This window comes from Falco peregrinus, chromosome 11, assembly GCF_023634155.1.
Source record: "Falco peregrinus isolate bFalPer1 chromosome 11, bFalPer1.pri, whole genome shotgun sequence".
In the NCBI taxonomy this organism is placed as follows: Eukaryota; Metazoa; Chordata; class Aves; order Falconiformes; family Falconidae; genus Falco; species Falco peregrinus.
Genome location: NC_073731.1, coordinates 19,277,916 through 19,300,546, shown reverse-complemented (window position 1 = coordinate 19,300,546; position 22,631 = coordinate 19,277,916). Strand labels below are relative to the sequence as shown.

The 22,631-nt window shown below is 39.1% G+C and overlaps 2 long non-coding RNA genes across 2 annotated transcripts in view; one reads left to right on the top strand and one right to left on the bottom strand.

Moving 5' to 3' along the window:
* LOC114012535 (uncharacterized) overlaps window positions 1-12,889 on the top strand; it is a 77,300-nt gene extending 64,411 nt beyond the window's left edge. The window contains exons 8-9 of the long non-coding RNA XR_008749168.1: window positions 8,575-11,371; window positions 11,539-12,889. This is a non-coding gene — a long non-coding RNA (uncharacterized LOC114012535). The remainder of the gene's footprint in view (window positions 1-8,574; window positions 11,372-11,538) is intronic.
* LOC114012529 (uncharacterized) overlaps window positions 1-22,631 on the bottom strand; it is a 141,332-nt gene that overhangs the window by 25,167 nt on the left and 93,534 nt on the right. The window lies entirely within an intron of this gene.

Genomic DNA, 22,631 nt, shown 5'->3' with positions numbered 1-22,631 from the left:
CTAGTCCACTCATTTTGCTTTCATTTACAAACTCAGTGAACATGGACTCCATTCACCTCTGGCAAGTCCTTGTTAAAGATGCTAAACAGATCAGGTCCAGTACAGACCCTGATGTACTTACATCAGCTCCAGGCAGGGCCGGTCCACTATTCACGCTCTTCAAAGCCTGATTAATTAACCATTTTTTTACCCATTTAGTCATCTACTTAGCAAGACCACATTTTCCTTGTTCAGCCTTTTACTAACTAATGTAGTGCTAAAGGCTATTCTTGTTTCCCCTTGGCATCCCTTTGACATCTCCATTTGAGCTTTCACTTCTTTTTGTCCTGGAACTCTTTCATGAGTTTTCTGCTTAGACAAGCTGGTCTCCTGATATATCTACTTGCCTTCCTGTGTATTGTGGTGGACTATTCCCAGACCTGGAGGATACTGTCATTAAGGATCTGCAAACTTTTCTAAGTTCCTTTACACTGTGAAGCTCCCTCCCATGGCACCCCATCTACTAGTTTCCAGAATAAGCTTAAATCTGCTCTCCTGAAGTTCAGGATTTGTAAACTGCTACTCTTTCAGGTTCTTGAACTCCTATTTTGTGGTCCCTGCAGCCAAGGTTGTCAACTGAGTATTGCCATACTAGTTCTGCCTTGCTAGTGAATAGCAGATGCAGCTATGTGTCATCCCTGTTTGGGTCACCTAGTACCTATAGCTGCTTATAACCTGCCTTGTTGCTCTTCCAGAAGATAACAGGGAAAGCAAAGTGCCCCATAAGAACCAGGGTCTGTCATACAGAGGCTTCCTGAGTTGTTTAAACAAGGCTTCATCTACTTCCTCATCCTAAGGAGGCAGCCTGTAACATCTCATCCGTAAAACTAAATAAGGTGGCTAAAGGAAAGCTAAGACAGATTAGGTACAGGTACAGGTAGATAGATGTGGATGTTACAGATTTAGACAAGGGTGCGTGTAGTGTGAATGATCACCTTGTGAAGACCAATTCAGCTGTGTGTTGAAGGCTGACATGGCTGAGTACCCTCTGAATATGCAGATACTGTGGAATGTACTGAGGACAGAAAATGGAAAACTGCATGACAAAACACAGAAGAGGAGGCTGAGACCTTCATGTACCATTCCCCAATTAGCAGATGGTTTTTGAACAATACTAGTCTCTACACAGACTAATCTTTTTAAAATCACAAATATAAAGCAGACCTCTTTCTTTATGACATTTTAGCTTTCCACTGCAGAAGTTTTTTTTGTTATTTTCCTCTTTCCTACCATGCAAATTTTACAAAAGCCACCAACGGCTTTTTCTTTCTTAATTAAAAAGCTAAGTAATCCAATGCCATTAGCTATGACATTTCCCCATGTTTTAAAATACTACTAAGATCAGTATTGTTAAAAATGCCTAGTCATTGATGCATTATAATGCAGTTTTCTAAAAATAATCTACTAAAATAAATCTCAAAAATGTTATCATGCATGTAACTGTACCTCGTTGGTATATATCCTCAGCTTTACATTTAATGGTGCATTTAAACTATGCATTTACTTCTTTCAAAGGCACCTATACTTGGCTAACGATAGGGTTTTGTTCAAGACTTGGCATAGTAAGTATAATTTGCTCTATTAACAGTTTTACCTTAATATATTTCACAGGATGTGTTTATCTTATCAGGCAAGAAGAGAAGGCAGCTCCTGGCACATAGATCAAAAGTGTCATTAACCGAAGTTAGAGATCAGCTAAATAACATTTAGTTAGTTATTCTGCATTTGGGACAGAGGCTTGGAATTGAAACAGCAGAAAATGGGGTACTAATAGATGATCTTTTGAGGTCATACCCTCCTTCTGGATTTATGAAGTGCAAATATTGGGCGCTCATCAGAATTAATAATATAGTGGCAACTCCTTTTGCTTTGAGAATATAACCTGTCTTTTCTGCACTAAAATTGTAAGACAATCAAACAGGAAAACTTTGCAGGCAGAGCTTGTAATCTTCTACTTGCAGCACTGCATTTGCTAACTTTCCTTGCTTTATATTTTAGAATGCTCTTCAAGGCTAAACACACTGAAATTATTCTGTCTTTTGTCTATCTGTCCTTACTGTTCTTACAGTGAACTCACTAACCATGAAATTAAGTCTACAAGTAAAGTTCCCAAGCAGAGGGTGTGAGCAATATGAATAATGTATTGCTCATAACTTAAACTGAGTCAAGTGCACTGTCAATTGATATGATTGCAGAAAAAATGCAATAAGAATAAGAAATTTTCACAGCAGCCAAGTTCGCTATTAACGGAATTAAAGCTGTCATCAGATGTGCTAGATTCATACTTGTACTTCTGAGTTATTCCCATTCCAGAATAATGACTGTAAACTGAACATTAAGCATTATTGAAGCAGTTATCCCCTTCATGAGAATGAAGAATATTCAGTATTATTGCAGACTGGTATGAATGCCAAATGCTTTTAGAGTTTTCTACATAACTTGTAACTACTAAGCCTCCACCAAAGTGATGGCTATCCCTGTTCAGTCTCATCACCTCAGCTACTGAAGAAAGAGCAAGAGAATTCCTCAGCTTACCCAGGAAATGGGTAACAATGGTAAGGGACAGTCGCCTCCAATTTTCTATTGCTTTTGTGGCTGTTTGGACTACTAAAATATTTATATTCTACCTCAGTGGTGTTATCAACTACACAGGAACCTCACTGAACAAATTTATATGGACACGTGAGAGTTAATAATTAGCTAGTATTTATCCATGAAACATTGATAGTATATTTCGGTTTGGTAAAAACACTTATTTTCTCCAACTGTCAATCAATTTGGTTTGATTTTACAAAATGAATATTCAAAAATTCTACAATCTGAAGTATTTATTGTACAATTCAAATATAAACGTAAACTATTTCACATAATTCATCCCGTGTTTAAGTGGGGCTACTGATCAAGGTGATTCAGATAGCTCAGGCTGCCATAGACATTGAGATGCACCTCCTGGTGAATATACACTGTCTGCGGGCCATAAAGCACACCCCAGTCAGACTCTGCCAACAAAACTGTCCAGCTTAATGTTTGACTCATTCAAGACTTCATCCTCCCTTTGCATGAGCTAGCCATATAACATTCCCTCACCACTTTCACATTTTTTATTTTGTATGAGAAATGGAAGATTTCAGACGTGAAGCCCTAGTGACAAAGGAAAAAAACATCATGATCAAGAAAAGGGACTGAAAGTGGGTTTATATGTTAAAAAAAAATTAATACTGAGTCACAAAGAGAAAGAGGTTACAAGAAGATACTGCAGCTGATTACATTTATTGGTAGTATGAGACATAAGAAAAATTTGAGAGAACAGAGAATTGACAACAGGTCAAGCATCAGCTTGGATATAAAAACAAAGACAGGAAACTGTTTGGACACAGCTTGGGTGAAGCAAGATAAATAATACAAAAAGGAGAAAGATGTCCTGAGGTATATATGAATATTAAAGTTATTTCCTATAATGCTAAACACAAAGACGCTTACTTGGAATCGATAGGGTGGTTACGGAAACTTTTCAGTAACTATTCCAACCATGAGAAAACAGGGCTCTTGAAACAAAAGAATGATCCATCTCATATCTCATAAGATTGTCAGCACAGTCAGGTACAAATCCTGGCCATAGTGCATCATTTCAGTATAAATAGGTAAGAATAAAAGTCAAAACAGTAATAGAAGCCAATTCTGAAATTCTTTCAACTTCTACTTTGTAAACTAGGACCTCTGGGCATGCAATGTAGAAATGGGAAACAGCAAAGAAATATTGATATCTTGCTGTTATTATCTTCTCTATTTGCCATAAGCAAATGATATAGAAATCCTTTCTGATGGCAAATGGTTGTATTCTGATCTTGCTATGATTCATTATTTTATTCCAAATGAGGAGGATTGCTTTAGATAGTCAGTTGCTGAAAACCATTATAAAATGTCCATTTCCAAAGTTCATGCTGCCTAGCTGAGTTTCCTTTTTTACTAATAGGTAGAATGCTATCTTGCATATCTTTACTAAGCATCTTATCCTAAATGATCTTACCATTTTTGGAAATGCCAGTAAAAGATGAATAGAAGTGGATTCTGGTTTAAAACTCATACTTGTGTTACAACACTAAGCTGATACTCATGTTGTCTCCCTAGTGCTTTTTCATCTCTTAGTGTCTTTTTGACTTAAAAGGGCTATTAGTATTACACCATTAATATGACTGTCATTCTCCATTTGCCACACATCTTTGATATTATGTTGTCATTCATAAGGTCTTTGTCTTAGGGATCATCCTGGGAATATTTCCAAGTGGCAATAGTAATACACAAAGCTGCTAAGCATACCCCCTGGTTGAAGGCCAAAGGTTAAGTTAGAAAATAGTATATTGCTGTTTGTCTACCAGTAACGCCAGTAATAATTTTTTCTTTGATGACTTTTTAGTTTTCATTAACTTTAAGAATGAGTTTACACCAGCAGGAAGAAGACGCCACCACCAAACTGGTGCAAAAGACCAGATTCTTCAATGAAATACTGTAAAAGATACAGAAACAGAAAGTATCAAGAAAGATAAAATAGACTTCTTCCCCAAATAGTGTCTGTGCTTGCAATTACAGTGCTTCACCGTGTTCTAAACCTTTTTGTAACACAAAACTAATCACTTTTCAGGCAGCCTCTGCGTGACCCTGGCATAGGTGCTTTTTTTAGCATAGATGTGGTACCTTTTCCACATAGAGCTTGAAAAGCTTTTAACAAACATTGTAATTACAAAGCCATGTAAATGTGAGCTGGGATTACTAGTAATAATACAGTAAGATCTTAATTCATCTTTTTTTTATAGTCTTTTCAGGGAAAAAGGAACTTGATAGTTTGTCTTGTACAAAAACAAATGGGAAGCAACTGAGAGATTGACGGCTGTTCCTTATCTGAAGATTGGATTTCAAGTGCTAAATAGATTGAAGCTTAGAAGAAATGCTTGAGAATAAAGCAGAATTTAAATTTTCCTTCTATCTTCCAATTTGATCCCAAATTTCAGGTCTTTTAGATGATTTGACATAAGAAAATCAAGGCCTAATACCATGGTAGTTGCTTTGATAACAGAATAATCCAAATATAATAGGGCAAAGAAAAGCAAGGCATCCAGGGAAATGTAGCTTATCTCAGTGCATACTTTAGAAGTTTCTGTCTCCTGCTGGAACTTGATGTATAAAAAAGAGGAGTGAGTCTCAAGCTCTAAGAGTCTCAAGCTCTAAGATGGTTTCTTTCTTCTTTTTTTTTTTTTTTTTTTTTTTTAAAAAAAGGCAGTGGTAAAGAAATTAATATGGTCTGGTCTGAGAGGATAGAAACTTTCACGCTGGGATTTTAGCATTTTTAAATTCTAAGTAGTAGGAGATAAAATAAATAAATAACCTACAATACTATAGATTTCCAGACTTTTTAATAAGTTTTGAGCTTCTTTTATATTGTTCCAAGAAAACAAATTAGTTAATTATTTCTGTCATTAAACACGTCTCACATACATTCTGCCTCTCAAGCATTTTAAAACATGAGCTGATGAGATACCAGGCGATCTGTGGTGTTGATAAGTTCAAACCACTTAAGTACAGGAAAGTACATGTCCTTCAAACTACTCCATGTTGTATGTGTGCATGACCGTGTAGATGTGAAGCCAGTAGCCAGTCTCTGCAGAATATAGTATTACAGGACATCTAACAGATACACAGTGTTCCCAGCCCCTGTTGTGAACTTTGTGAAAAATAACCTTGAAAAACTGCTGGTTTTTTGCCATTCACAGCTTTATGAATCTTTGCCAACAAAAAGCTTGTCCCTTAGTGATCTTGCTTAAATGTAGGGGAGGGGGGGGGGGGGCAGGCAGGAGTGAGATGGAAAGTACGCCCTTTCCTTATCTCCCTAGCATTAAACAGGAATACATGTGGATGATGTGTAGTAGGTTGGGAATGAGGCATAAAATGAAAATGCATGTCCAGTGCACAGGAAAGTGGGTTTTTAACAGCTCCGTGTGTGTAGAAATCAAAATACCTGTTAGCCTCCAGCCTGAAAAAATCCATCCTCCAGCAGGATAACTGTTTAAATGGGGCTTAGCATTATTAATATTTCTCATTGCCCACCAGTGATTCAGTAAGTGCCTTTCTACTATTAAAAATCAGTCCATGATTTTAATGAGACAGAAAAGTTGGTTCAGTGAATTCCAGCTGTGTTTTTTCTTGAGTCTGGGTAGCATTGCTGAATCGAAGAGAAAGTATAGTTTCTCTGCAGGTGACCTGTCTGTTTTTTTGGGTTTTTTTCAATTAATTGCTCCCTCTCCTCCTTTTCCCTTCCCTATGACAGAAGACAGCATGCCTATCAGCAGCTGCAAAAGTAGCAGAGAAAATGTTGCTGGCAACGGCACATACAAAGAGAACCACAAATGTACAGCACTCTCGATATGCATGCCTAGCAGTGGTGTTAGTGTCGTGATTCCAATCAACCGTTCCTTCCTATCACATCCCCCCACCTTCCTTTTTTTATCCCTGTGTTGTTCTCAGGCCAGCGACTGTGTGTAAACAGGATGTGGGAGCTGTACTGAAATGTATTCAAGTCCTGTACACCTCTGTCCTCACCTCTGGCTGCAGTGTGCATCCTGCCTGGAACATCTGCTTCAGATAAATATAGGGAGAGCTCAAGCTGTGCAGAGAAGGGCACAGCCTGGAGTTCTTCAGCCAGTTTTCTCTTGTCATTCTTATTTTTTAACATTTAAAAAAATACAGAAAAAAGCATTTTACTTCTAACTGAAGGGCAGGCTTTTTAAAAAATATCACTGTTTAATATTTGTAAATAACGTAATAGCCTATATTTAATGATTGAAAGATATTCTAAGCCCACTAAGAATAACATAACCTATTGTTTGTTTACCTGTTAGCTCTAATTATGCTAACTTAAAGGTGCACATTCATATACTGTTGATATCCCTGATGTAACTTCAGATTGACTTGCAGCTTTTAAAATGTTGCCTCTGGTAATGCAGCTAAAATAGATCATAGGGATTTATAGCACATTCACACTAAAAGGATCTCATTACACCTTGAAAACTGAAAGCCAGAATCATAGAAATGTTTGCTACTTTTCAGTAGAATCCACTTCAAGCACATCCATCCCAACTGCCATGCAGGCTGTCTCCATTCTCTGCATTACCTGCCTGAACAGACAGCGGGGCAGCTCTGACAGGAGAGGTGAGGGGGTACTTCTGTGACTGCCAGCTCAGAATGGGACATCTCTGAACATGAGAGCAAATCTGTATTTAGACATCCTGGGAACTCTGTGGCCCAAAAAGGCAACTTAGGACTTTCTATGTCCAGGTAGGCCTGAGTAATATGCAGCCAGCGCATCTGTCCTTGACAGAATTTAAATGTGCCAATCCATGGCCATCATTACAGACATCTAAGAAGACAGCGTGATTTTTAATTTAAATCTTCTGATACAGAAAATAATCAATGTCAAAATCCTTCAATGTTAAGAAAAAGCTGTAATATCCTTACTTATTCCAAGAGTAACAGAGAAAACAGTATGTTAGGACTAAAAATACCTGTACAGCTATGCTTACAGAGCCCATGGACATGCACTTTCAACAGGCTGGCTCCAGTCCCAGTAAAAGTGGTCACTGGGCTGTTGCTACCATTGAGGAGGGCATAAGGGTGCTGCACTTTTAGTTACACCTGAGAAAGGAGAGGGAACCCTTTTCCCCTCCTGCTTGGCACCATCTCCCATCCTGTTCTGGCATGACCTCTAACCCTTCTTGCTGCCCCATCCACAAAGCATAAGAAATCAATTCTGTTCACAATCCTGAGGCAGCTTTGAGCCACTACTGCCCCTACACACATGTACACATATGCATAGATGCACTTAAATGAGCTAAATGGGGACAGGACCCCATGAGTAAGGGAGACAATGACTCACAATTAGAAAACAGGTAGAAAAACACTAAGAAATCCCCGTTTCTACTTTGAATGACTTAAGAATAGATATTTTCAGAGATAATAAAGGATGACTAGAGACTTTAACAGGCTTTTGAATCAAAAAATTCACACACCTCTTGGGAATTTATTGTCTGAAGTATGAGTATTTTGGTCAATTCATCTGATCAAACACAGCCATCTGCAATGCTGCTGTCTATGTCTGGATTAACCATCTATTCTTCCTTTATAGTGAATGGAGAGAAATAGCACTTCTGGGGTAACATTAATCACCTGTTAAAGTAGAACTTTAATAAGTCCACTGAACATCCAATTACATAAGTCCAGCCTTTTATATATCCTGGTCTCACAAGCAATCTGGCAGGTGCTTTTCATAATTTTTTTTGGTGGTGATACCCATTATATAAAGGTTTTTTTGGGGGTGGTATGGGGGGAGGGGGGTTGTTTGTTTTTTCCCCTCTTCTGGCCAAGAGAGCTACCAAATAAAGCACCCAGTGTTAGTTAGATGTTAGATTCAAAATAACAACAGTCCTATTCATTCAAATACTTTTTGTAATATGTAGCAACCACAAAGGTCTCACCTTTTTTCCACAGAAAAAGGCCAAACATCACTGGAAGCAAGACATTTCAATTAATAATACCATTGTAAGCTGGGGTATGACTCACGTACACTTATATACCTGAGCTTCCTGAGAAAAATATAGATGATAAGAGAAGATTATGATACAGAGCATAATCTCTTCTGCAAAAGCATGAGACCCGATAGCTGAAGAACTGCTAACCATTGGACCTGTGGGACTATGGACATTGGATCATTGGACTATAGGAATAGTTATTCCCTGCAGAGAAAGTAAGTATGGAAACTCAGAACAATTTCCACTTTTGTACACATTTCAAGACATTATTTTAATGGACTATGTGGTTGTTTTTTTTTCCCCTAACTCATCGTGCTCCAACTCCCCTTGCATCTAAAGACCCACGCAGTACAGCTTTGTTACATACTTACTTGGGTATTTTCCCTGTGAGGACCTCCACAGAAATTCTTGCTTTCCCCTGTGCCAGCTACTTCTTTCTGCCAGTGCCCTACTAGTACCTTGCTTGTACTGATCCAACTACCTATGACTTCAAGCTGTAAAATATATGTACAACTGCATCATAATTTTATAATGAATGTGACTGACCTAAGGCTTTTCTGTCAGCAGAAACCCAAAATGACCGATGTGCTGCTAGAATATTTCAGGAAAAATGGCCACATGCTTCAGTAAGACACTGTGGTTTGCTAAGATAGAGGGACATGGGAAAGAGTTAATAACGTGCTTAAAACTATCTTTAATGTACCAGCATCTAACAACCAAAATAAGATCAGGACTTATTTCACAGGATGCTATAGAAAGGCTTCCAACACATTGCAAGTTAAACAAATAAATGAAAGAATCAAAGGGAAAACAAAGCTGCGGCAATGTGAAGTGAGTTGCTCAAGGTCACTCAACAGCTTAGTAGCGGGACTGAAAACTGAGCACTTGAGGCCCCCCTAGAATGCTTTTTCTGCAAAGCCATCCACAATTCCTACTATCACATAAGCCTTTTAAAACAGGGTTTTGTGCTCATCATCCCTAAGGTGATGAAGTGATAAGTCTTCTTTTAAAAACAAGAAGTACTTGATCCTTGCAGGGGGAGCAGCAAGGCTCTTGAGAGTGTGATATTTCAATGTAAATAAACTGTAGCTACGAGGACATAAAAGACAGACTCCTCACAGTAAACAACAACAGGTCAGCACTTTGTGCATTGGGAGTTGGGATAATAATTTCTTGTGTACACATGAAAAAACTAATACAGATGTGATTCCTTTTAATATGATCAGGCCTGGGTCTAGGCTATAACAGGTCCTCTTTGTCTGCTCTTGCTTAGGCTCTCTACAAGGAGGAACTTTGTTACTGGGTCTAGGATGCTCTAGAATTTCTTGCTTTTCAAATTCTTATGGGTAATTTCAGCCTTTCCTGGCTGTCTCAAATCCCTTTTGGAAAATGTGTATTCAAAAGGAGTTGAAATTCAGTAAGCCAAAAAAGAAACTCTACAGAAATGACCAAACAGTGTGTTATCATATTTTCCCTCGTCACTCTTGATTCTGATTTAGCAACAATTGTAAATGCTGACCTTTCTTGCCAGCTTCTCCACAACCACCCCAGCAGCGCTAACTCAGAGTCCGCTTCCTATTAAGCTCACGTGCAACTCTCCAGAAAGCTTCATAAACATGATTTCTCCTACTTCCAGTACAGAATCCTCATTAGTCTCACAGACCACACACATCTTCTAGGCAGAAGGTAAGGCAACCTGTAATGGACATGGCTGCCCAAACTAATAGGAAAAGGACAATGTCTTTTTCTTTACATTTCTGACATGACACATCACAAAGAAATGCCAGATCAGGGTCAAGTTACACTAAGCTGCACTGTGCTTTTTGGTCTTGTGATGTGACGTAACCTCTTATAAGGCAATGAAAGAATTGTAATGTAAAGAAAGGCTTTTGAAAGATCTACTAGAAGGAAATAATTGTTGAACATGGGAAGAAACTAAGTGGCTGGTAATACTCAAGCACTAAGTGCTGGCTCCAAGCAGTGCTCCAGGATTATGCCCTGCTGGGAACAGACCAACCTGCAAGTCCCATGTCAGCATCAGAGGCCACCCAATGCCACTGGCGAGCACCAGGTGGCTGGAGGGGTCTCTGTTGCCCAGCTGCCTGGGGGAAGCTGCAGTACAGAGCCCATGAAGCCTGTACTGTCCTACGTCCCCCTGACTGTAGGGATTCAGTCTTGTTCCTCCTTTAGGTGACTCAATACAGTCCTATTCCATGCTTTTTGTTTGCCAACAGATTATATCTAGTCACGCAGCTGGGGTCAGCCACGGCATTCATCAGGCGTGGACAAACAGCAGAGAAGCAGCAGAACTGTGATGCTACTGGCATAACATGATAATAAGGAATGAAATGGGGAACCTACTCTGTTCTGGAGATTATGATACTTATAGCAGCATTTCTAGGACTTGAGGTGGGGAGGCAGAAGTTGAGAGAGAAAAGTGCTTGGAGAAACATCAGAAAGTCAGCCTGGACAGAAGTCGTTGCAAAATATAATTGCAAGATCTTTCTGACTGCATTTGTTAATACAGAGCCGGTCAAGAGTAAGATTTATGAAACCCATTCCTTCTACTACTCAACATGTACTGAAGTACTCCTAGTCTGCTGGGATATCAAGAAGGAAGTAAATTCCAGGACTCCCCATGCACACTGGGACAGTGACAGAGATTATGGCTAGAAGGATATGGAAGAGAAAGTTTTCTTCTGTTTTCACCTGCCATTATCCTTACAGTGGCAAACCCATATTTGGAAGCCTGTCGGGTAAGCTTTTTTTAGAGTTGCTTCATCTTCTGCGAACACTGTTCTCTTTCACAGAAAAAAAAAAACCAACCCAACAACCAAAACCCAACCATAGTTCCTTCTTGTATTTTTAGATTTAGTTTGTTTTGCTCTTTGTATTTTAAAACAGACGTGTTTATTTTCAACAGAGCATTAAAGAGGCCATTAGAAATGTATCATGTGACAGCACACTACAACTCTACAGTACAAGAGATTAACAGTAAGCACTTCTGTTCTCTAAAGTTGCCATTTTATAGATCCTTTCACTTTTCCATTAAATCAAGTCATGTCTTTCAGACTTCCTGATATGAAATGCTGCTTTGCCATCATGTTCACATGTTCCTATTGTTTCTTTTGAATAACTACAAGATTTCATTAAAATTACTATAAAAATAAGAATATGATTGAAAGCTAGCCAGCAGAAAGCTATGTTATTGCCCACAGTGGGTTTACTGTTCAAAACTTCTTCCCTAACTAGCAAAGATGCTGAGTGACTTTTTTTGAAGTTAGCTGAATATATCAGAATAAAGCTTTGCTGCACATTCACAGGATGCAACTCACAGGATTTTGGATATCATTAGGTTTTAGACACTAGAAAAATTACATTTTTGCATTAGTACTTGAAGAATTTTTGTTGTTGCTACCGGTTTCTCAGAACCAAATGATGACATGACAATTTCAGGTTACAAGCTGTGACAGGATGCGTTATTCCACTGCACTTGAGGAATAACTCACAAATAGCTGACCAAATGAAATATGGAATAGGAAGACAGCATTGCCTTTTTCAACTAATAGGGTTCTTATGAGTTCGGATTTATCCATAGACCCAACCTTAGTATCTTCTATGCCCTGCCTTTGGGGTTTTTTCCAGACTAATTCACTGCAACTGTCTGAAAAGGTCCTTTTCCTATTAAGAAAAGTTTTCACTTTTCCTTGCGATTGTTCAGAGGGACAGCTTCTGAAGAAAGCATTGTAATGCATTTACTGAAAGGCCACAGGGCTGCCATCTGTGGGTCCCCTTTATAGATTGGGCCTCATTCTGCCCACTGCCTTGGACAGCGAGTAGTGCTTGCCCTGCAGCTGGTCCCTTCCAGCCAGCGGGGCTGCGAGTGGGAGAAGGTGAGCTTCCCTGGGGACGGTGCTGGGGGCTGCTGGACCAGTAGGCCGCACGCAGGACCCAGTGGGTGCCCCAACAAAGTGAGGGTGGGCATGATGGCCAGTGGGTGCTTCCCAGCTGTTTTCGGCCATGTCTCTTCCCTGCCAGCCTCAGCTGTGTTAGGGGCTCTGCCAGCTGATTGCTTGACCTGCCCCACTCCCCACTTTGAAGGCAGAGAGGAGGCTCACAGCTGCCTTCCCCTGAGCTGGTGCTGAGGGCCCACGGCTGGGCCGCCATCTTGTCCCCGAGTGCCTGGCCTGCTTGTGGCAGGCAAAACACAGCACGCCAGCGCTCCACTACGCTCCGCATCCCGACAGACCAGTTCATTCCCGCCCACACAGCCAGATCAAACAGTGTTCAGGAAACAATCTGGGATCCATATTAGTGCTCGGTACCATCACCGCTGGGGCAGTTTAATGGGGTGAGGGGGGGATGGCACTGTTTCTAGCACATTCCAATTGACAACAGCTGGGACTGCTCCACTCTGAGCAGCTGCCTTTGCTGCAGCCCCACTGCATCGCCTTTCTGTGTGGAGAGCTTTGTTTTGGCTGGGGATGGGTTTGTTGAGGTTTCTTGCACTAAAGTCTCACACAGAGACTTTCCCTTTGTCCATGGCATGTGACCCTGCCAACTTACAGGCTTGCATCCCCAATAAGAAAAACAACAACGTTTAAAAAAAAAAAAAAGAAAAGGTTAATTAACCTCAGGTCTGTTCTCAGCAAAGCAAGGCTGCCATGGATAAGTAATAAAAATAGCTTCTCAATGGTCCTTGTGTCTGTCAGAGTCTCGCTCTGTGATCTTTCAGTCAAAACCGTGAAAGCGGGAGGGGGAGGAGAGGCTGATTCGCTACTGTCCTTTTCTTGTGCGTGTGTTCCCAAGGCTGCCCAGCTCTGTCCTTCAAATCATCTCCACCAGTAAATCATTTAGCTCAACCTGTCACTCTTGGCCATTGTGAAGAGACAAAAGCTACCCATTTAACCCCAACCATGGCTGATTCACGCGGCAGGGAAGGCAGGCTTACAAAAGGAGGCTAGCAGGGAAGGTGGCAGTTGGGTTGGGTTTCACGTAGGCTGGTGTGGTTTTCCCTCTTTTTTTTTTTTCCCTCCCCCCAGTTATTTTAAATTAGCAGCACCTCTCATACTGGGATTGTTTTTTGAAGACCACATGTTTGTCAACAGAGCTGTTCTGCTTGAGTAATTTGACCCCAGCCAGGCTTCAAAGGTTTGAAAGGGCAAGAAACACACACACGTATCAGCATACATCTATTACCCCTTTCACCTGGACAGCTTTTTAGACCGTTTTTGTTGCTTTAAAAAAAAAGTGGTAACACAACATCCAATTTGTCACAGGGAACCAGAGCTATTCCAGTCAACCTGCTATTTGGGGAAATCTGCACTGCAATTATTGGGTTCATTTCACCTGAAGTATTGCTCTAAACTGTCAGCTAAAACTCTGCTACCTTGAATCGTAACCTCTGCCCAAAGTCTGCACTTCAAATGGGCATCTCTTGTTGTTACGACAGGCTGTTCTCTCTGCCAAGAAATCACTCTGCTCTGATGTTTTACAATTAAAAGTTAGTCCTTTAACACAGAAATCAGCTGTTAAGTTTAAGACTTATTTTCCATAATTGCCCTGCCAAAGTTTAATCTTCATGTAACACCTCTCACCCCCAAACAATCAAAACCCTGAAAAATTAAACAGGCCATCAGAGAGCAACAAACTCACATGGTGCTGACAATAAAATTAAATGCATACAGAAACCAAGCAATACTGCAGATTGCTCCACGATTTATTCCTTTGCCCCACCAAATTCCAGAATATCCCTAGCGAGCACAGAATCTGCCATGAAGCAAATTGCAATTTATATATGAAATATACTTGCAAATATCCACAGTTTTGATTTCTAATGATACTGTTGTTAATCCACAGGAGAATTCTTCAGTAATTACCAACCAAGTGTCATGCTACGTTTTAAGAACCAAGCACTGAAGTTGATGAAGAGTCACAAGCACAAAGTACACCACATATGTGCTTTTCCAGGGATATTTCTAGTTTTTGTTATGCCTGTGAGATACAAGAAATTACTATGCATGTACTATACATTTTTGTAATCTTTTTAATGGGCCTTTTAACAACAAGCAGTTCAGGATGTGGTTATTGCTTAGGGTGTTAGACATGTTTACTCTCCTGATGGACATTTAAAATGCCTTAAGTCCTCTTTTCAATATGAATTGTGTGTCAAAATGTTGGTTTGGATATCATATTCTTTCCTAACCCTGTCATTAGGACGAGTCTTTGTGTGCCTGAGTCACTCTTGAGTTTTTTTGTTTGTTTTTTGTGTTCCCCTGACAGGTCTATCCTACACCTTTCTGTAGCTAGCAAAGTAAAGCAGAGTTGAGAAAACATGTTTTGCATTATTGAGTTTGCAGTCTCACTGTAAGCTTTCTCACAGATTCATCTTCAATGAAGGGCGGAGGGGTGGGGGAGAAAACATGCTTTTCCCTGAGACTGCAGAGTATGTGAATTACCTTCTTTCAGCCTATGGGGCAGCCTTCATAGATTTCAGCACAAATGGAAGAAATATCTGATTTCCCATTCCATCTGGATTCAGTTTCTTTCTTCCTCTTTGTATAGTTTCTTAGAGACATTATGGAGCTCACTGGAGGGGCTGCTTACACATGACTATGGCAGCACTGGGCATACTGCCAGAATTTCACTCCAGGAGGCTGCAACAGGAATCTTTAATTAACTTGAACCAAAACACTGAATGGCAAAGAACAAAAGAGTGGGGGTGGAGAAGGATAGGAGGAAGGGAGGGAGCAGAAAATAATGTTTCCCATACTAGAATCTCCATTTCTGGTCACAGTATTACATGATCATATTGTCATCCCTTATACGTATTTACCAGAGCATAGGTAATAATTCCTAACTTCTGTCTTATTTGGTAAATTTTGCCTTTCTTTCTACTCATGGAATTAATATCTGTGATTGTCCTTTGTAGCGAACAGTATTCTCTTAAGTCTTATATTAACATATAGTTTGATTATATAAATCCTCTACAATTTGCAAGATTCTAAATATGAGATGATTGATTCTCCAGCATCTTGAACATTGCAAAACTACACTGTAATACTGCAGCAACGCATAGGAGTCCCAGACATTGAACAAGATCCTACTCTGCTCGGCATAGTACCAGTATGGTATGTCCCTGTTCTCAAAAGTTTACATTCTAAGCATAAGCAAGAATTAGGTGCAGACAGATGAATAAAGTAACTACTTACTGAAACATCATTATTCATTGTTGTGAAATGTTTTCAAAACAGAATGGATAATGTTTCACACTCATTTTGCAGAAATATACAAGATACAAGGCAGTAAAATCAGGCCTGAAATACCTTTCTCACTTGAGCTCAAGGGAATGAGTTGAGTGGTTTCTTTACTGTCCATTTCCTGGTTAAATATGTGTGCAGAATAATTACTCTAAATGCAAAACTAATGGTGATTTCATGCATATTCATTCAAGTGAGTTTGTGATCGAGGCTCTGATACTGATCTAGCTAATGAGGCTCAGTTGCTCAAATATTTGTGAAAACAAACATAGAAAGGACTTATACATGCTCAACATGAACTTATTTACACATTCAAAGGAATATTCAAGTGTGAATTGATTTGCCAGTTGGTGGTTTGGAGTGTATTATGTTTGTATCTTCTGGCTTAAAGACATCCTAAAAGAATTCAGTCTGTGGTATCTCTGATGTGAATCAACACATGGCAGCTGGCGACAAGTGAGATACTCACTTTAAAAGCACTGTCCTGACCCACACTGAAATGTTAATGCAGACATACCTAAATTCCAAAGAATTATTTAATCCTCAAAAGTATATATACTTTTTCCTATCCTAAATTTCCAAAACAAATTAAATCAAAGGAGTATCCTTAATTCCCTGTTTTAAGCTGATTTATGGCAAAGAAATCCTATTTCACTGCTCTGTAAAGTAATCATGTACTTGCTAACTTGTAGCATGAAAATCTGACATAGAGACAAGCTCCAGAATCCCAGAAACAGAAAGGTTTCCACAGAGGCCTGAGGATGTGTCTTCCCCTCATATCATGTTAAAAGCAGCTGCAAAAGAATTTAAGAATCTTTAAATTGAATGTGACTTCTTTGATAAGACCCTGCTCAGGTTTACAGATACCAGGGGGGCTGAGGTAAAAGAATCACTGGATGCGCCTTAAAGAGATCTCTGGAATTTTTTGGCAACTACCTTCATTGGAAGCCATAATACAAACAGAGAGCAGACTTGGAGAGATACCTATAATACATATGTCCAAATTTGTATTTATTTATATATATTATAGATAACTGTATATATATAAAAAAGCTTTATATGAGCCATTTGATTCATCTAACTTAAAAAGAATTATGTATCAGCTGTACTAGGAATGTGTTTAGAGTAAGAATTCAGTTTCTATAACAAAATTTCTGCCTGCTAGAACAGAAACTTTGCTCTGAGTTAGTCTAGTGTAACTACAGAATAACTCTAATTCAACAGCATTCAATTAAATATAATGGCAAAGGAAGTTCTCTTTCAAGTTTTCTGTCTCTTGCTAAACATTTTCATATATATTTGTGTGTGTGCGTGCATAGATAGATACGCAGACAGATATCTGCTGCATTACAAAAACACACTCGAAGAATTGAGCATGTTTATTTGAACCTGTGAAGAATGAGCATGGCACTATTGTTCTCCACCTAATAATTAGTATTCTGGCTCCTTCTGGATTACATGTGCGCTAGAATCTGTTTTAAACTTTTAAAGATGTTAACATTTATCTACACTGAAGACAGCATTAGTTGTTTCTGGCCTTACTCGGGCAGATGGACTGATCCTAACAATATAAACTAATCTCTCATGCAATATAGTCCAACTTAAAGGATTCTCTGAAATCTTCTGTTGTTGATATTTATTTTCCTAAAAAATGTCAAAATGACTAAATGGTTTCAAATTCAAAGCGACAGCAGAATAAAACCTTTTGAAATCCCTAATCAGCATTCATTCCTCATGTAATTAATTCCAGTGAAGACAGTAGAAATAAAGCTGAGGCAAAGTTAACTCACATTATTTTCATGTGACAGATAACCCTGATTCTTTTGTACTGGCTGATTTTTAACTGTGTCAAGTATTCACAATTAGAAGTAAAATTATTGACGTGTATATTAATGGCCTTTCAGTACAAAGGTGAATATGGGCTATCCTGTTCCATTTTTTTTTTTTTGTCAACTTTCTGTTGGAATTTAGAAAACTCCTTTTTTAGTGAAAATGAGTCCATTTGGACAAATGGATGTTAGAAATTCTGAATACAAGTAGTCGCAATAAAAATAAAGTTACCATCATTAGAAATACAAAAGTCATAGAATCCCTCAAGCCAAAAGAGATCATTTTACAGGAAGGCTCACAGACTTCTTTTCACTAGCTGACATATCTCCATGCTCAGCAAGCTTTCATTCCATGGGAGCTGCCCACTGGTATACCAGTACTGCTTTCCAGTTTGCTCTATGATTACAATTCCCACTAGTTTCCAGGCATTCCTAAACAAGGCCCAACACTCCTCTAAATTAAGATTCTGCCTTACATCAGACTTCAGCAATTTTCACTTTAAAAAAAAAAATAATAATAAACGAGGAGGATATCTGAGAATTCTCTTAGAGCAGAATTTAAATTAAATCTCCTTATTAATGATGTATGGATTTCTTTCATTGTTTAGGAGGCCTGTGAGCAGTTGAAAGAAACAAGAAGGCTTTTAGTAATGGGCACTAACAGCACCATTGTGCTTGCATGGAAGCTCTTGGCCATTCAGTGTCACAGGGTCAAAAACAATCCAAGCTCCCACACCAAAGCAGCCTGCAGAAGGCCACACAGACCTCACAACACTGATTCTTTAGAGCTTGGGTGCGTTTCTGTGAGCGATGTGTTAAGTTCAGCATTTAGAGGTAGAGAGGAAATTAATTTTTGTTAAAGTTTACACTCATTCAAACTTCCTAAGCCCATTTTTATTTTCCAAGTTAGGTTGGAAATCTGATGGGAACAAGCTAAAGCATGAATTAGAGTTATTATAAGACAGCCTTCTTTTCTAATGCTTTTACTTCTGGTCATCTGGCACGTCTCTGTCAAACACTAGGCATAGCATTACTGCCTTGCATGTAATAGTGATGGAAATCATAGAGGCATAGAAAGCAGGGGCGGAGGTGGGGGGAGAGGAAACAAGATTAGGGAAGGAATTTATTTGACTCCACAAACCTTATGAAATATTGCATTTAATTGCTAATAAAATATTTGAGTCCCTTTTTATCTGGTCCTCCTTTCCTTTTTCCAGCTTTTGAAATGTGTGACCTGGATCGATGCTTTAAGTTGCAGATGGCAGTCAAAGAAATCTCATGTACTTCAGAGGGAAGCTAACTGAGTATCCCTTCATAACTAAACAAACAGTAAATTCTGCATTTTGCTGCATATTATCAGGCACGGGTTACAGATATATATTGTTTATATATATACAGCTTCATTATATGTCCAAGTTCTAAAGCAGAAAAAACAATACACATGATTTATACCGATTTATTGTGTCCATGAAAAGAATTTGATAACTGGAAAGCCCCAAACGGTACCAAAATACCAATATACTATGAAACCCTCTTTTCAAAAGAGTATGCTATCTTATTCTCACTAATGTCAGGGAAATGTAATAGGATGGAAGAAATAAAAAGGTTTTCGTGCACACAATGCACATCAACATTCCTATTCCAAATGCATGTGGAGCACAGTACTTTTTTTCAGAAATTCACCTTCTCATGAATGAAGAAGTTTTACTTCTCTCCTGGCTTCAGAACTCTGGCAAGACTTTCTTTTTAGTCTTTGCTATTACCCTATTGCAAACTTTACACACAACTTTGAGAGAGCAAAGGAGGTATTACTCTAAAACCAATTTTGTTTCAGTCTCATGTCAGAACCATGCAGGAGGCGTATGAAAGCATAGGGAGTAAAGTTGGTAACCAAGGACTTCTATTTTTGACTGATGTTTTAAAGCAAAGAATGTTAACCTTGTGTTTTGAGTGAAACTAATGGTAAACCACAGCAGATTTGTTAGTGTTTTGTACAGTGATGTTCCTAGATCAGAAGCAAAATTTCTTTGTGAGGGGGCTAACAATACTGCAGGGGGCCATCTTGCTTCACTGAACTGGAACATCCAGTCTTTTGAGAGCACTCACACATTAGGTCGTAAGATTACTCTCACTATAGCAACCTTCTCCACTGCAATCTTTTTTTTTTTTTCTGGTTTTTTTTTTTTGTTCTTGTTGTTTTGATTTTTTAAAAATTCTTTTCAGAAAGAAGATGCATTATAAATTATCTCTGCCACTACCTATTATCTTCCCCAAAACCTTCTACTTTTTCCTAAACTTCCTCCACTGTCACAGTCAGAGTTCAATTTTGTTCAACGTCCGGCTTCTGCACTTCAGTTTGTATATAGAGGTGTGTATTTACAAAACTGAGCAAGGACAAGAACGTGGTGCTCTTTATCCTGCAATATCAGTAAAATGTCAAATTAGAAAATTCAGGGCTCCCTTTGATTTCTTTGATACTCAATTCCTCTAAAAACTAGGCTTGTCTCTATGACCCTCTAGTTGAGTGATGGGGCAGTTGTGAATGTAGACTCTCTATAAAATAGTTTGAATTTCATGTATCTAATGAAACTGGTGTACTATTGAAGATGTCAGAGTAAAATTAATCAGCTGATTGGTATCAGAGAAAAGAAAACCTGAAAATCAACGAACAGCTGCCTCTCCAAATAAGAACACCTCAAACAGTATCATGACTGAAGTCTAGGGAGGAAAAAAGACAGATCTTCAAGAAGTCTTTGAAAGGCCAAAGAAAACTGTTTGAGCCTAACCAGTCACAGGGAAACTTCGGGGCTCAGGGATCCAGTACTTGCATCCAGATTCAGCTGCCTGCTGAGTAGGGAAGAGGAGCCTGATCTGTGATCTTGCATGAAGACTTATTTGCAGTTTGTCAGCAACCAGATCTATAGAGGCAATGATCAGTACCTGTTTCTATTTTTAACATAGACTCAGACAAATAAAAAACCTATAAGGATAAATTTATAGCAAAACATTTTAGATCTAGTATGAGAAAACAAAAAGTGGCTCCACTATGAAGTATCTAGCACAGTACAGCTTAGCCAAATAAACATTTATCTTTTCCCCAACCTTTTGATGGCTAGCTGGCAAGTAAAATCCTGTTCAAGAAACTGTGTCAAAAGAACAAGCCGGATATATTGGGAGCAGTGTTTGTTTTAACTGAAATATATGCTGCATGCCTAACCCAAGTACAGAAAGCAAAAATCTAGATTATGTGATGCACCTAAAAGGAAGGTTTCTAGACCTCAATCACTGCAGGAAGGGAGGGACATTACCTTAGTGATGAAGTCTGCTCTTGTCCCTGGAGAAATAAAAAAAATGAGCTAGCCAACTACACTAGTTGGGTTTAGGTTGCAGACCCCTGATCGGGTGTTGACAGAAGCTGGGAAAAGGAGGAGGCGGCTTTCTTGGCTTGAATCTTATGTTCTGCTAAAGCTATTTTGAAACTAAGTTGGAAATTTCCTTGCAACACCATATATGATAACAAAAGTGACCTTATAGACGAAACATCTAACTTGCTGCTCCAGGGACCCAGGTGGCTGTTCATATAGCTCAGCCATAAAAAGCAAAAGAAAGAAGACAGCGTATCACACTCTGCTGAGCTGCATAATGCTATGAAGGCTTAAAAAATTTTAGTCATCTATCACCAATATACAGTATACCCTTGGATAAAATTTCTAGTGTTACTCTGCATTTCATTGTCCTTTTATGTGATCTTCCATCAAAGGACTGAAGCAATAGAAATGGCCTGTTTAGCGACAGTAATACAGTCTAATTTGGGGCCAGTGTTATGAACTAAAAAGTGTCCTTTTCAGCAATAATTTTTAAATTGCTTTATGTGTGCAGGGAGTATTTTCTTCGCTATCTTGCTTTACCTATTGATATGGCTGATCAGGAGATCACTGTTTCTTTTCCATAAGAACGGTGCACTAAACCGAGATGGCTGTTGCAGCTGACTCAGTAACTGGGCTGCCCTCAGCTAGCACAGTCCAGTGTAGGAGTGGGATAAGTAGGAGTACTTGTCACTTGACAGAGGAGCTGCCACTGCAAATCCAGCTCTCCCCTTTCCCATGCATATGGTAGCTCTACCAGTCTCTGATAGAGGCCACAGATTTCAAACCATAGTAGAGCTGGCACTTGCAAATGCTTGTTGCTTCCATGCGAAGAACAGTTTGGTGATCGCAAACCATTTCCTAAAATAGAAGCCACACAGCACAGAGTGATACCTAATTGGGCAGTCTAAAGGCAGAGTCTAGGATGTTTATGCCTGTACAGAGTGATTTATCTATTAACCCTAGGGGTAGTCCATGGCAGATGACACTACAACTGTTGGGAAAGCTGCATGAGAAAGCCTGCTGCCCTGCACCAGAGTCTGTTTGGTACTGGTTCTGCGGCTGAACAGAGGGGCCAGTGTCAATGTTACATTCAGAGAAAGAAATGTTACAGCTCCAGTTAATAAAGGCTGCTGATGTTGGAGTCAGCTAACTTTGGTCAAGCAATAAACTTGGAAGTCTTTTCCCCCAAGGGCTTCCTTTTTTGTCTCTAAAACAAAGGAAAGTGAAATGAAAACAAGAAATCCAGACTATATAGCAGAGTATTATGTGACTAAGCCAGCTGTTGCTCTCATACTGTTATTTTTGTAGCCCAGCCTATTCTGCCAGAAGGGAAAGCCTAAGTCTGCCTACAGACCTGTTGCTTTTGATAGCTAGACAGGGCACTAACACTAGTATGATATTCTTTAGCCCTGTGAACCTACACACATATGATAGCGAGTCTGAGCTGCCAACAATATATAGCAATTGAAAAAAACATTTACTATTTATTTACTTCCACTAGCAAAAAAGAATAGTGGGAATAGTTTGACCAACTGTATTGTTTAGGTACTCATTCATTAG